The sequence below is a fragment of the Eubalaena glacialis genome, chromosome 12, assembly GCF_028564815.1.
Source record: "Eubalaena glacialis isolate mEubGla1 chromosome 12, mEubGla1.1.hap2.+ XY, whole genome shotgun sequence".
Taxonomy (NCBI): domain Eukaryota; kingdom Metazoa; phylum Chordata; class Mammalia; order Artiodactyla; family Balaenidae; genus Eubalaena; species Eubalaena glacialis.
The window spans coordinates 45,910,260-45,922,834 of record NC_083727.1 but is presented as its reverse complement, the minus strand read 5'-3'; the positions used below and the strand labels follow the sequence as shown (position 1 = coordinate 45,922,834).

The following is a 12,575-nucleotide window of genomic DNA, read 5'->3' as shown; positions in this document are numbered from 1 at the left end:
ACAATTAAGAAATAAATGTATCATGAAGAAGGAAACTTACCTGTCCTGACACTAAACTTGAACAGGGATAAAAAAATTCCCACATAATTTATAAACACAAGCTCTGACATAAGTTTGATGACTGAATTAAAGTATCTTTGTGGTGAAAAAAACTAAAGTTGGGAATTTAGTTTATTTTCCATAAAGCATTGGCAGAAGCAAATGCAAATATTCCACATAAGAGATCATTCAAAGTCTCAAATAATTTTCAGAGATAAAATGTCAACAAAAATTAGTGGGTCATAGTTAAATAGAAAATCATAGAACTTAAGAAAACAAGGCACCATGTGTGGGAGTTAGTTAAAACAACAATGAGCAGTGTTAGAGTCATAGCCTCAGAAAAATTTGAATTTTCAAACCTGGAATATGTTGAAAAGATGATGTGATTTGTATTGAATGTATTAAAAAACCTTGAAACCTTCTCAAAAACCTTGAAAATGTCAGTAACGTGAGATCATAAAGCAGACTAAGCAGATTTTTAAATATATACATGTATATGTGTATATATATATAAATTTTAGAGTTAGAAAACCATAAAAATTCAAATTAAAAATGAATGGACACATTAAACAAACTTTTAGACACAGGTAAAAACAGAGTTAGTGAAAGAATAATATAGCTGAAGAAATTTTCCAGAATAGATTACAGAGGATAAAACTATGAAAAAGGCAAAAGAGAGATTAAGAAAGTATAGGAAAAAGTGAGAAGGTTTAGCACAGATATAATGAGGATTTAAGAATTATATGAGATAATTAGGAAGAAGAGTTATTTATTCAAAAGAATGATGGGTGAGTATTACCCTTTTATGAAAAACACAGGCAATAGAAACCCAGGTCATGTTCAGGAAATGGCTCACAGCCTCATTTTGCGTATAGGAATCAGAATTTATAGACTTTTATTTCTTTAACTAATTACAAAATGTTACACTTTTATTTGGCGTAACACACTTAGTTTTTTTAACACTCAAATGTTTTGTTGAAATACACATTTTCAGTAAGATTACAAAAGTCCTGAATATATATATTCTGGTGACCACAGAATACAAATAGAAGATGAGGGAGGGGGCAAATTTTCTAAGTTAAAATGTCTACATATACTATTTCTTGTCAGTTTGAATCACAGTCCTGATATGAATGCTTACAGTGAAAGGATCAAGAGGCTATCCAATTTATTCAGTTGGTGACTAAAAATTTCAGTTTTTATTCCGGGAATCCAACTTTTAACCTCAAGACTTTAACCAAAAATTTAAAAGACATGTCTATTTATAAGAACTATATTAATTTACTCAACTACAGAATGTATTTGTTTCAAAACAATACGTATAAATTGACTACCACATCTGAATGGGATAGCATACCATACAAAAAAAAGTGTATATAGAGAGGAGAGTCCAAATTTAAACCACAATGACTCCAATATATAGAAACTGGTGAAGGAGAAGAAAACAGCAAAGGAGACCATAAAAGAGAATCAGTGAGGTAAGGAAAGAAAGCAAAACATGTCAGAGTCTTGAAAGCCATGAGAGAAGAGAATTTCAAGAATATGGGTGTGGTTAACTTGGTGAGATAGCGAGTAAGCTGAGTACAGAAATATCATTAGCAATATTGGTGACCAATGGAGTAGCAGGGAAATAGTGAGATTGGGTTGGAGATAGCCTGTGCAGATAATCTTCTGGGCAGGTCAGCTCTGAGAGAAGTCAAGGATATGGCCAAGTAGTTTGAGAGAGTGTGGCTTTGGATACATTTTTCTTTTACATAATGGTTGAAGATACTGGATGTTGTTATGCTGACATAATTGCCATAGAAGGGAAGGAGAGAAGAAGAGGGAATAAAGAAGCAGAGTTTTAGGGAGAGTCAAAAGGATGGGCTTCAGAGCGGACATGAAAGATTGGCCTTTGGTAGAATAGGTGGAACTTATCTAGATAGGATTATAGGTTTGTTGGGGAGAAGATGAAGGCGATGAAAATACTGCGTGAGGTCATCTGCTGTGGGTGATTACTGAGAAAGGGTATGGGAGATTGGGACATTTGAGTGAAGAAGATTATCTAAGAAATGATCCTCCTGGGAAGTGGAGCTAACAAGCCAAATAGAAGAGATTGCCAGAAATTCTGAAGAGCCCATTTGAGGTTTTTGTATTTGTTTTTGTTTTGTTATTGTTCATCAGGAATAAAAGTGAAACAAATAAACCCATTTATAGAATTCTTACCTAAAAATAGTCAAATTTTCTGGTTTAGTCACTGCATCTGAAGGTTGCAGTTTATCTAGACTTGATATTTATGTCCAGAGGGGATTAACAGAGATAAATTATAGTGAATCAGTTTAGTATTTAGCTTGAACAAGGAAGGAAAAAAAGGAGGGAGTTTATTGCTAGTGAGGAAGTTGTGAGGCTAAAAATAGACCGTTTTTAAATAAGGGGATATGTGATTGGACAGTTTCCAATTAATATTGCAAAAGCGTTAGTTACTAATATAGAAATCAATGATAAAATATGAAACAGTTGTTAGGCAAGACTACGTTTTGAGTTTGAATATAAGAATAGGCTGATGGTATATCTTTTCATTCATCACTGTGTTGTGACTTTCTCCAGAAAATCTAGAAGAGGAAGATCAAGTAACTTTCCATAATTGGAGATATGAGACTTTGGGTTGGCAAGGTGGATCACAGTGGCAAAAGAATAGTATGAAAAGTATAATTTTAGCAGCTGGTTATAAGGTTTTAATTTGGAAGAGAGGCAGGTGATGCCAGAATTAGGAGATGAGGAAGAATATGTACAACTGGGACAACTAGAGATCTTCATCTTGGTAAATATAAAGATCTAGGTTGGTAGAAATTTAGAAGTGAGAGATATAAAACATTAGGAGGCACAGTCAAGTGTGGGATTTCAGTGTAGGTCATCTTAACAAAACATTCAAATGATAATGAAATCTGTCCTGTGACTGCTTATGTGAGTGACTGTACAGACTGGCATGGAGGTCACTGTTCCCAAGAAGTTCAAGATATTTAGGCTGGAGTAAAAGAAATACCAAATAATTAAAGAAAAAAATACACTGCATATTTCTTATAAGCAGCAAGAAATTTCTCATATTATTTTTGGTGCTGAGTGACAAAAGTTAAATAACTAATTTATTTTGCTGAACTTTTGATTAATTTCCTAACTGGAGGCTATCATAAAGAAAATTGACAATTTTAGAATTTGAGGTAAAGGTCAAGCGTATATTAAATGTCATTTTGGAAACAAGAAATTGAGTCTTGACAGAATATATTCAAGGAAAACCACAGACTTTGCCCACTGATAACACAGCCTAATTATAGATACCACCCCTTGCCCCCTGGAGATAATTCTTAGTTACAGTAATTATTTGAAATGATCAAATGGAAATAGATTCTTCACCTGGAAATTGTTAAAGCTGTCTTGAAATTGAGTAGGAAAATTATGTGTGTGTGTGTGTACGCGAGTGGGCCTGTACACGTGCATGTACACTCACGCTTATGACTTCAGATATTTTTGGATTGACTTTTGAGTATTAGGATATACATTGTAGGCAAAGAAATCTGAATAATTCATAATAATATAAGACGACTTCCTATGTATTTTTCAAATTATAGTCTAAAGAGAGATGTCAGGGAAATGCACGTTTGCTATGAACAAATCTAACATTTACAAAATCCTTTATACAAAGAATAAATTAAATAGGGGTTCATTATTTGTTTTGTAAAATATTTATTATAGTGTTCATTTAAATGTCAAGTTTCTTCATTGAGTGTTCCTAATTGGATAACTTTTGTAGAGCTCAATTATTTTGTAAGTCAAGATATCAATGCATGTTAACAAAATAAATTTCAAGAAAGTAAAATTGACAGAATAAACTACAGCTCTTTCAAAGAAATAACAACTTAGTAACTAGAGTAGCAGAAATACTAAAAATAAATTCCATGCACTGAAAAAATAAAATATAAGCTTGGGGATCTGGAACCAACACATAGAAATTCTCAAAATGGAAGTTGGTAGGAGAAACATAATGTATGAGAAATTATTAAGAATTCTTATTGAAAAATATTTTATGATGATTGTTCATTTAAAACATACTAGTTCCACATACATAATACATGTGTTGAAAGATGGCAAACCGTTTAAAAATTAGTACTTATAATTTTTCTATGAATAATAAAGAGAAGTAATAAAATTTAGCAAATAGTGTATTCCCAGAGTCTCCTACATTGAGAAAAAGAGAATTATGAGAGGAAAAAGAAGGATGTGATAGCTGGAGAGAAAGAAAATCTTTCTCCTTTTCCAATTTAAATATAGGTATCTTTAGACAAATTTTAGTTATTAAATTAAGTGAAAGTATATATAAAAGTGGAAGACGTGGGAACATCTAAGCTATCCTTCTCAAGGGTCTGCAGCTACTCTCAACAGAACTTTGACAACCTCTCTGCTCTGCACAGTCTAATGTGAAAAAATGTACATGTCTGTTTAAACCAGTAGTTGGAAACTGAAGCTTTACAAAACATATTTGGCATGCAGATTACTTTAGTTTAGTCTACAGAGATTTAAAGTTGTGAGTGGCAGCTGGCCCATTTTCACAAAAGCTGTGCCACTGTCCATTGTCCACAGTCCTTCCCATTCACCTGTGTACTTACACTTGCCACTTTATTCACTTTTTTGGCACTTGTAAGCACTTGATTTTGAGATGCTCTGTTCAGAATGTGGGTTCTGAATACCAAGTAATTCCTACAAATTCCATCTTTTACCAATATGTAAAATGTATGGTTTTACCAATATGTGAAAACATATATACCAATGTGTAAAATAGATATATGAAGAGTCATAAAGCCTGGGAAATAAGAGATTAGATGTAGCTTTGCCTGTGCCTGTGAAAATACAGTGGAAGTAGAAAATGAAAAATTTAACCTTGTGTGCTTGTATCAAACAAGAAATAATGGAAGGATGCATGGCAAAAGTAAATAAAATGGTTAATAGGGAGAATGAGATAATAAAAGGAGGAGAATTGTGTAAAATGATCAATTGATTGTGGAAATACATTTTACTTTCATTATTTCATGTCTCAACTTTCCCATTCAATTAATTCAGTAATGAGACTTTCATTTTCTAATTCCCTTGTCTTCAATTAATTAATGCAGTAAATGAATGTGAAGTCAAATTTAAGAGAAATTTCCTATAGAGAACAATTAGGTCCAAAGAAAAAGATTATGGGTAGAATTTAAATGAGTAAATTAAATTCATAAAAAATGACAATGAAAATTATAATATTGTATTTTGTGTAATTTCTTCCAAAATTTTGGATGAAAGTTATTCACTTACCTTTTTTTTTTTTTTTTTTTTTGGCTGTGTTAGGTCTTCATTGCTGCAGGCGGGCTTTCTCTAGTTGCCGCGAGTCAGGGCTACTCTTCGTTGTGGTGCGCAGGCTTCTTATTGCAGTGGCTTCTCTTGTTGCGGAGCATGGGCTCTCCGCGCATGGGCTTCAGTAGTTGCAGCACATGGGCTCAGTAATTGTGGCTCACGGGCTCTAGAGCTCAGGCTCAGTAATTGTGGCGCACGGGCTTAGTTGCTCCGCGGCATGTGGGATCTTCCCAGTCCAGGGATCGAACCCGTGTCCCCTGCATTGGCAGGCAGATTCTTAACCACTGTACTACCAGGGAAGTCCCACTTAACCATTTTTTAATGAGCACAGAATTTTTAGTTTTGCAAGATGAAAAGAGTTCTGGAAATGTATAGTGGTGATAGTTGCACAACATGAATAGGTTTAGTACTACTGAACTGTACATTTAAAAATGGTTAAGACAGTAAATTTTATGTTAAGTATATTTTACCATAAAGAGGGAAAAAAGAATAAAAAAATAATATGTTGAACCCAGATGAAGAATTTTTTGAAATCACAAATCAAAAGGAAAGTACAGTCTTATTATTTTTTGCTTAAACTGACAGAAGCAAAGACAAAGAAATGTGAGTGATTGAAATCCAGGGGTTTCCTCACAAAGATTAATTGAGGAAATGGAGGAGAAGCAATTTTAAAGTTCAAGGTGTATATAAATGTATCGTCCTTTGTACTCACTAACACTGGTTGATGTCACTGTTTACAGTCTCTGAGGCTGACTTTCAGGAAGTTTTGGAAATAGTCCATCTTCAATCTTTCTATTCATTTTTAGGACAATTTGAAATTTTTTAAAAAATAGTATCACTGAATCAATTTTTTTTTGTCTTGCTGATGCAACTTTTACTACACTCTTTTTAAATTTAGTCTTTTATCTCTGACAACTTCTAGTCCTCACTTCTAATTACAAGATGTCCTTTGCCATCAAGTATAAATGGATCTTCATCAAAGAGGTTCATTAGAGAAAAAAAGAATGAAAAAATGAGAAAGAGAGAGAGAAAGAGGAAACTGAGACAGAGTTAGACCCTGAAAGTCTAGGGAGAGCCAGAAATAAACAGCTATGAAAAAAGGAAATGATAGGATACACCTATTTAGTTTCAATCAGGGTTTCTTAACAGCTGCACTAGTGACATTTGGGCCAGATACTTCTGTGTTGTGGGGTGCTGAGATATGCATTGTAGGATGTTTAGTAACCTCGCTAGTTTCCACTCATTAGACGCCATTAATTCACCCCTCTCCCAGTAGTGACAGCAAAAAATGTGTCCTAGTGGACAAAATTGCCCCCAGAAAAACTAGTGCTCTATATTTTCCAGTCTCTCTGAGGTGAATTTTCCAGGGTACAACCATTCTCAATGTAGAGTTGACTGACTTTAAGTATATCTAATTTTTTACATCTTAAGGAGTCTCTGTTTTAATGGATTCAATTTCTGATTAAAATAATTTAAATTAGATTACTTGAAAATTTTTAATTATTCTGTTTTAAACTGTGATTAAATTCAAATGGATGTTACTATAACAACTGATAAATTTTAAGATCACACATACATTCTTGGCTAGAATGAATCCCAAGAAAGAACCTTCAGTATAAATAATGTTTTAACTATTTTATCTTCATAATCTTTAACTATTTTGTATTTGCATGTCACAAACTATAGTTAAATGACTTTGGGTTGAAACATAAAACCCCAAAGCAAAGAAATGAACCCATAAGGACTGGAAGTTGTGATCAACCAATCCCAGATATCAGGTGACATTATGATGTGCCTCTATATGTATAACACCTGTTTCCCTGAATTTCTTTATTTTCCTCAATAGGAGAGATATTTTCCATTCAAATATAAGTGCTTTGGTAAATGTCAACATAATTATGGCATGACAAAATATTCATCACCATATTTATCATATTTTTCTTCTCATATTTTTAGAAAAGCATTTTATGACAAATTTATTGTAATCAAACATTTCTTGAAAAAAGTGCTATGTACAAATCAAATTGTCACTGTGACAACCAAATAATCCTAAAATTTATATAGAACCACAAAAGACCCTGAATAGCCAAAGCAATCTTGAGAAAGAAGAACGAAACTGGAGGTATCAAGCTTCCTGATTTCAAACTGTATTACAAAGCTATAGTAATCTAAACAGTATAGTACTGGCACAAAAACAGACACAGATCAATGGAATAAGATAAAGAGCCCAGAAATAAACCCATGTACATATGGTAATCTATGACAAAGGAGGTGTTAACATACAATCGAGAAGGCAGTCTCTTCAATAAATTGTGTTGGGAAAACTGGACAGCTAGCTACATGTAAAAGAATGAAACGAGACCTTTTTCTTACCTCATATACAAAAATAAACTCTAAATAGATTAAAGACTTAAATGTAAGACCTAAAACCATAAAACTCCTAGAAGAAAACATAGGCAGTATGCTCTTTGACACTGGCCTCAGCATATTTTTTGGATCTGTCTCCTCAGGCAAAGGCAACAAAAGGAAAAATAAACCAAAAATGGGACCACATCAAACTAGAAAGGTTTTACACAGTGAAGGAAACCATTAACAAAACAAAAAAGCAATCTACTGAATGGGAGAAGATATTTGCAAATGATATGTCTGATAAGGGGTTAATATCCAAAATGTATAAAGAACACATACAACTAAATATCAAAAAAAACCAAAGAATCCTATCAAAAAATGAGCAGAGGACCTGAATAGATATTTTTTCTAAATGTCTAAATACAGATGTCAAACAGGTACATGAAAAGATGCTCAACAGCACTAATCAGGGAAATGCAAATCAAAACCACATTGAGAAATCACCTCACAGCTGTCAGAATGGCTATCATCAAAAAGACAACAAATGACAAGTGTCGGTGAGGATGCGGAAAAAAGGGAACCCTTTTGCACTGTTGGTAGGAATGCAAATTGGTGCAACCACTATAGAAAACAGAATGGAAGTTCCTCAAAACATTAAAAATAGAACTACCATATAATCCAGAAATATCACTTCTGGGTATTTATCTGAAGAAAACAAAAACACTAATTCAAAAAGATATATGCACCGCAGTGTTCATTGCAGCAGCATTATTTACAATAGCAAAGATACAGAAACAACCTAGGTGTTCATTGATAGGTGAATGGATAAAAAAGATGTAAAAAATCCACTTTAATATATGGAGCCAATGGTTTATTATTCTTTGGACCAATTAGCAATTCTTCTGGACCTTCTGGTTTTGGATTTTCTGTCTTTCTTTCTCACACTTTGGTACCTTTCTAGTGCCTCTCCCTCTGAGACACAACCCTCCTGTATTCTATGAGACTGTGGTCTAAGATTAAGTAGCATTCTTTTTCCCTTTTTAAAAAAATCTTTCAATCTCCAATGTCTGCATGAGATATTTTTGTTCTTAATAATTTTCCTCCAATATTGCCTCAAATATTGGGGCTCTTTAGGTTATCATCTCATTATAAATAATTTCCTTTGGGGATTTTACATACTCCCATATTTTAACAACGTTTTGAAATTTGATGACTTCTAAAATATATATCCAATTCATTATATCACCTAAATTACAGATTTATATATCCTTTTGCCTTCTGAGAATTTCTTCTTCAGAAAACAATTCCCTCAAATCAAAAGAGAATCTTCAACTCAATAACTGAGTATTTAAAACCCGAACTCTTCAGCATCAACTTTGTATCTCACTTTGTTATTTTCTAGCTTAATGAAAAGTGCTACCGTCTTCTCATGGTAGAATCCTGAAAGTCAACTCATAGTTCTTGCTCTCTTCCCCACATGGCTTAATTTGTCATCAGATTGTTTTGATTCAATCTCTTGAAAACAGGCACGATGCCACTGCTCCAGCCATAGCGACTGCTGTCATCCCTTCCCTGGATTATTATATTTACCTCCTAACTCAACTGCCATCTCTAATCTGTTCTTCATACAGAGAACCCTTCAAAAGTCTATATTTGTCCATGATATTCTCTCAGTTAAAAACTTTCAGTAGCTCCCCATAACTCACAGTATAAGTCCAAACTCATTAGTAAAAGAACCTTCAAAATATGACTCTACCATCCACCACATTTAACAATGCTTACTTTCCTCTATCTGTATCTTAGGCACCAGCAATATTAAATTGCTTCCTATTGCTTGAATAAGCTATGCTATCAAAATTTACTACACTTCTGCATGTGCCATTAATAGTGTTTAAGTTGCTTTTTATCTTATATCATATGGTAAAATCCTAAGTCTTAGACTCAATCAAGTGAATCATGTCCTCATTGATACTACTATTTTATTCTATACCTATTTCTATTATTCATTCAACATGTTGCTCTAATTATTTATATATGTATCTGTCTCTGTTATACAGACTTAAATCCTTTGGGAGCAGGAACTGTATTTATTGCTCTTTGCATATCCAACGTTGTTTAGATAAGTGAAAAACGCACGAATAAATGAAAAAATAATTGTAAACTCTCAGTTATGTATATCTATGTAGATGTTCTAAAGTTAGTGCCATATTTCTCCTGAGACTAATTAGTCTTTCTAAAAATCACCTGGCTCCACTGAGAGGAGTTAATTATACAGTCATAGCTTGGAGACATTGTGGGTTCGGTTCTAGACCACTGCAATAAAGCAAATATCGCAATAAAGCAAGTCACACTAATTTTTTTTTGATTTTCCAAAGTATATAAAATTTATCTTTACTATACTGTAGTCTATTAAATGTGCAATAGAACTAGGTCTAAAATATGTACATACCTTAATTAAAAAATGCTTTGATAAAAAATGCTAAACATTACCTGAGCCTTCAGGGAGTCAGTCATTTTCCTGGTGGAGCGTCTTGCCTCGATGTTGATGGCTGCTGCTGACTGTTGAGGGTGGCGGTCACCAAAGGTTGTGATGGCTTTGGCAATTTCTTGAAATAAGACAAGAATGAACTTTGCTGCATTGATTGACTCTTCCTTTCACCAACAATTTTTCTGTAACATGCAATGCTGTTTGATAACATTTTACCCACAGTAGAACTTCTCTCAAACCCTACAACTGTTTTATCAACTAAGTTTATGTAATAATTCTAAATCCTTTGTTGTCATTTCAACAGCCTTCACAACGTCTTCACCAGGAGTAGATTCCATCTCAGGAAAACATTTTCTGTGCTCATCCATAAGCATCAATGCCTCATCTGTAGAAATTTTATAATGAGATTGCAGCAGTTCAGTCACATCTTCAGGCTTCACTTTGAATTCTAGATCTCTTGTTATTTCCACCACATCTGCAGTTACTTCCTCCACTGAAGTCTTGAACCCCTCAAGGTCATCCATGCAGGTTGGAATCAACTTCTTCCAAACTCCTGTTAATGATGATATCTTGATTTCTTCCCATGAACCACGAATGTGTTTAATGGCATCTAGAACAATGAATACTTTCCAGAAAAGTTTCTATTGACTTCATTCAGATCCATCAGAGGAATCACCATCTATGGTAGCTATAGCCTTACAAAATGTTTTTCTTAAGTAATAAGACTTGAAAGTAGAAATTATTTCTTGATCCACGGGCTGTAGAATGGATGTTGTGTTAGCAAGCATGAAAACAACATGAATCTTATTGCACACCTCCATCAGAACACTTAGAGACCAAGTGCATTGTTAATGAGCAGTGATATTTTGAAAGGAATCTTTCTCTCTGAGCAGTAGGTCTCAATGGTGGGCTTAAAATATTCAATAAACCATGTTGTGAACAGATGTGCTATTATCCATGCTTTGTTGTTCCATTTATAGAACCCAGGCAGAGTAGATTTAGAATAATTCTTAAGGGCTGTAGGATTTTCAGAATGGTAAATAAACATTGGCCTCAACTTAAAGTCACCAGTTGCATTAGCCCCTAACAAGAGAATCAACCTGTCCTTTAAAACCTTGAAACCAGGCATTGACTTCTCCTCTCTAGCTATGAAAATCTTAGATGGCTTTCTTCCAATAGAAGGTTGTTTTATCTACATTGAAAACACGTTTTTAGGGTAGCCACCTTCATGAATTACCTTAGCTAGATCTTCTGGATAGCTTGCTGCAGCTTCTACATCAGCACTTACTGCTTCACCTTGCATTTTGATGTTATGGAGACAGCTTCTTTCCTGACTCCTCATGAGCCAACCTCTGCTCACTTCAAACTTCACTTCCACAGCTTCCTCACCTCTCTCAGCCTTCATAGAATTGAAGAGATTTAGCACCTTTCTCTGGATTAGGCTTTGGCTTAAGGGAATGTTATGACTGGTTTGAGCTTCTATCCAGATTACTAAAACTTTCTCCATATCAGCAAGAGGGCTGTTTACTTTCTTCCACTGGAGTAGCATTTTTAATTTCCTCAGGAACTTTTCCTTTGCATTCACAATTTGGCTGACTATTTGGCACAAGAGGCAAAGCTTGGCTTTTTGCATGCCTTCCTCACCAAGGTCAATCCTTTTTAGCTTTTGATTTAAATTGAAAGACTATTCCTTTCACTTGAACACTTAGAGGGCATTGTAGGGTTATTAATTCACCTAACTTCAATATTGTTATGTCTCAGGGAATAGGGAGGCCTGAGGAAAGGGAAAGAGACAAGAAAATGGCTGGTTGGTGGAGCATTCAGAACACACGCAACATTTATTAATAACATTCACCATCTTATACAGGCAAGGTTTGTGGCACCCGAAAACAATTACAATAGTAACATCGAAGATCATTGATCACAGATCACCAGGACAAATGTATTAATAATGGAAAAGTTTAAAATGTTGGAGAATTACTAATATGTGACACAGAAACACAAAATGAAAAAATGCTGTTGGAAAACAGCACCCATAGACTTGTTTGATGCAAGGTTGTCACAAACCTTTGATTTGTAAAAACATCAATATCAGTGAAGCACAATAAAATGAAGTTCATAAAAATGAGGTATGATTATATTTGGAAATAATGAAAATTTAAGGAAAAAATACCACTCTGACTTAGGGTATTGCTATAAAAAAGATGTTTCATTTTATGAGTATTGCAAATTATAATATTCTCCAGAAATTGATGTCAGTTTGATTTTTTGATTTGTGATTAAAGATTTAATCTCTTGAGAACTCAAAGTAATACTGACTGGCTGTCTAATCCTGCCT

The 12,575-nt window shown here is 34.0% G+C and overlaps 1 pseudogene; it reads right to left on the bottom strand.

Annotated features, from left to right (window-relative positions):
• Positions 1-10,259: 10,259 nt before the first annotated feature.
• On the bottom strand, positions 10,260-11,953 carry LOC133102222 (tigger transposable element-derived protein 1-like; annotated as a pseudogene).
• Positions 11,954-12,575: the final 622 nt, after the last annotated feature.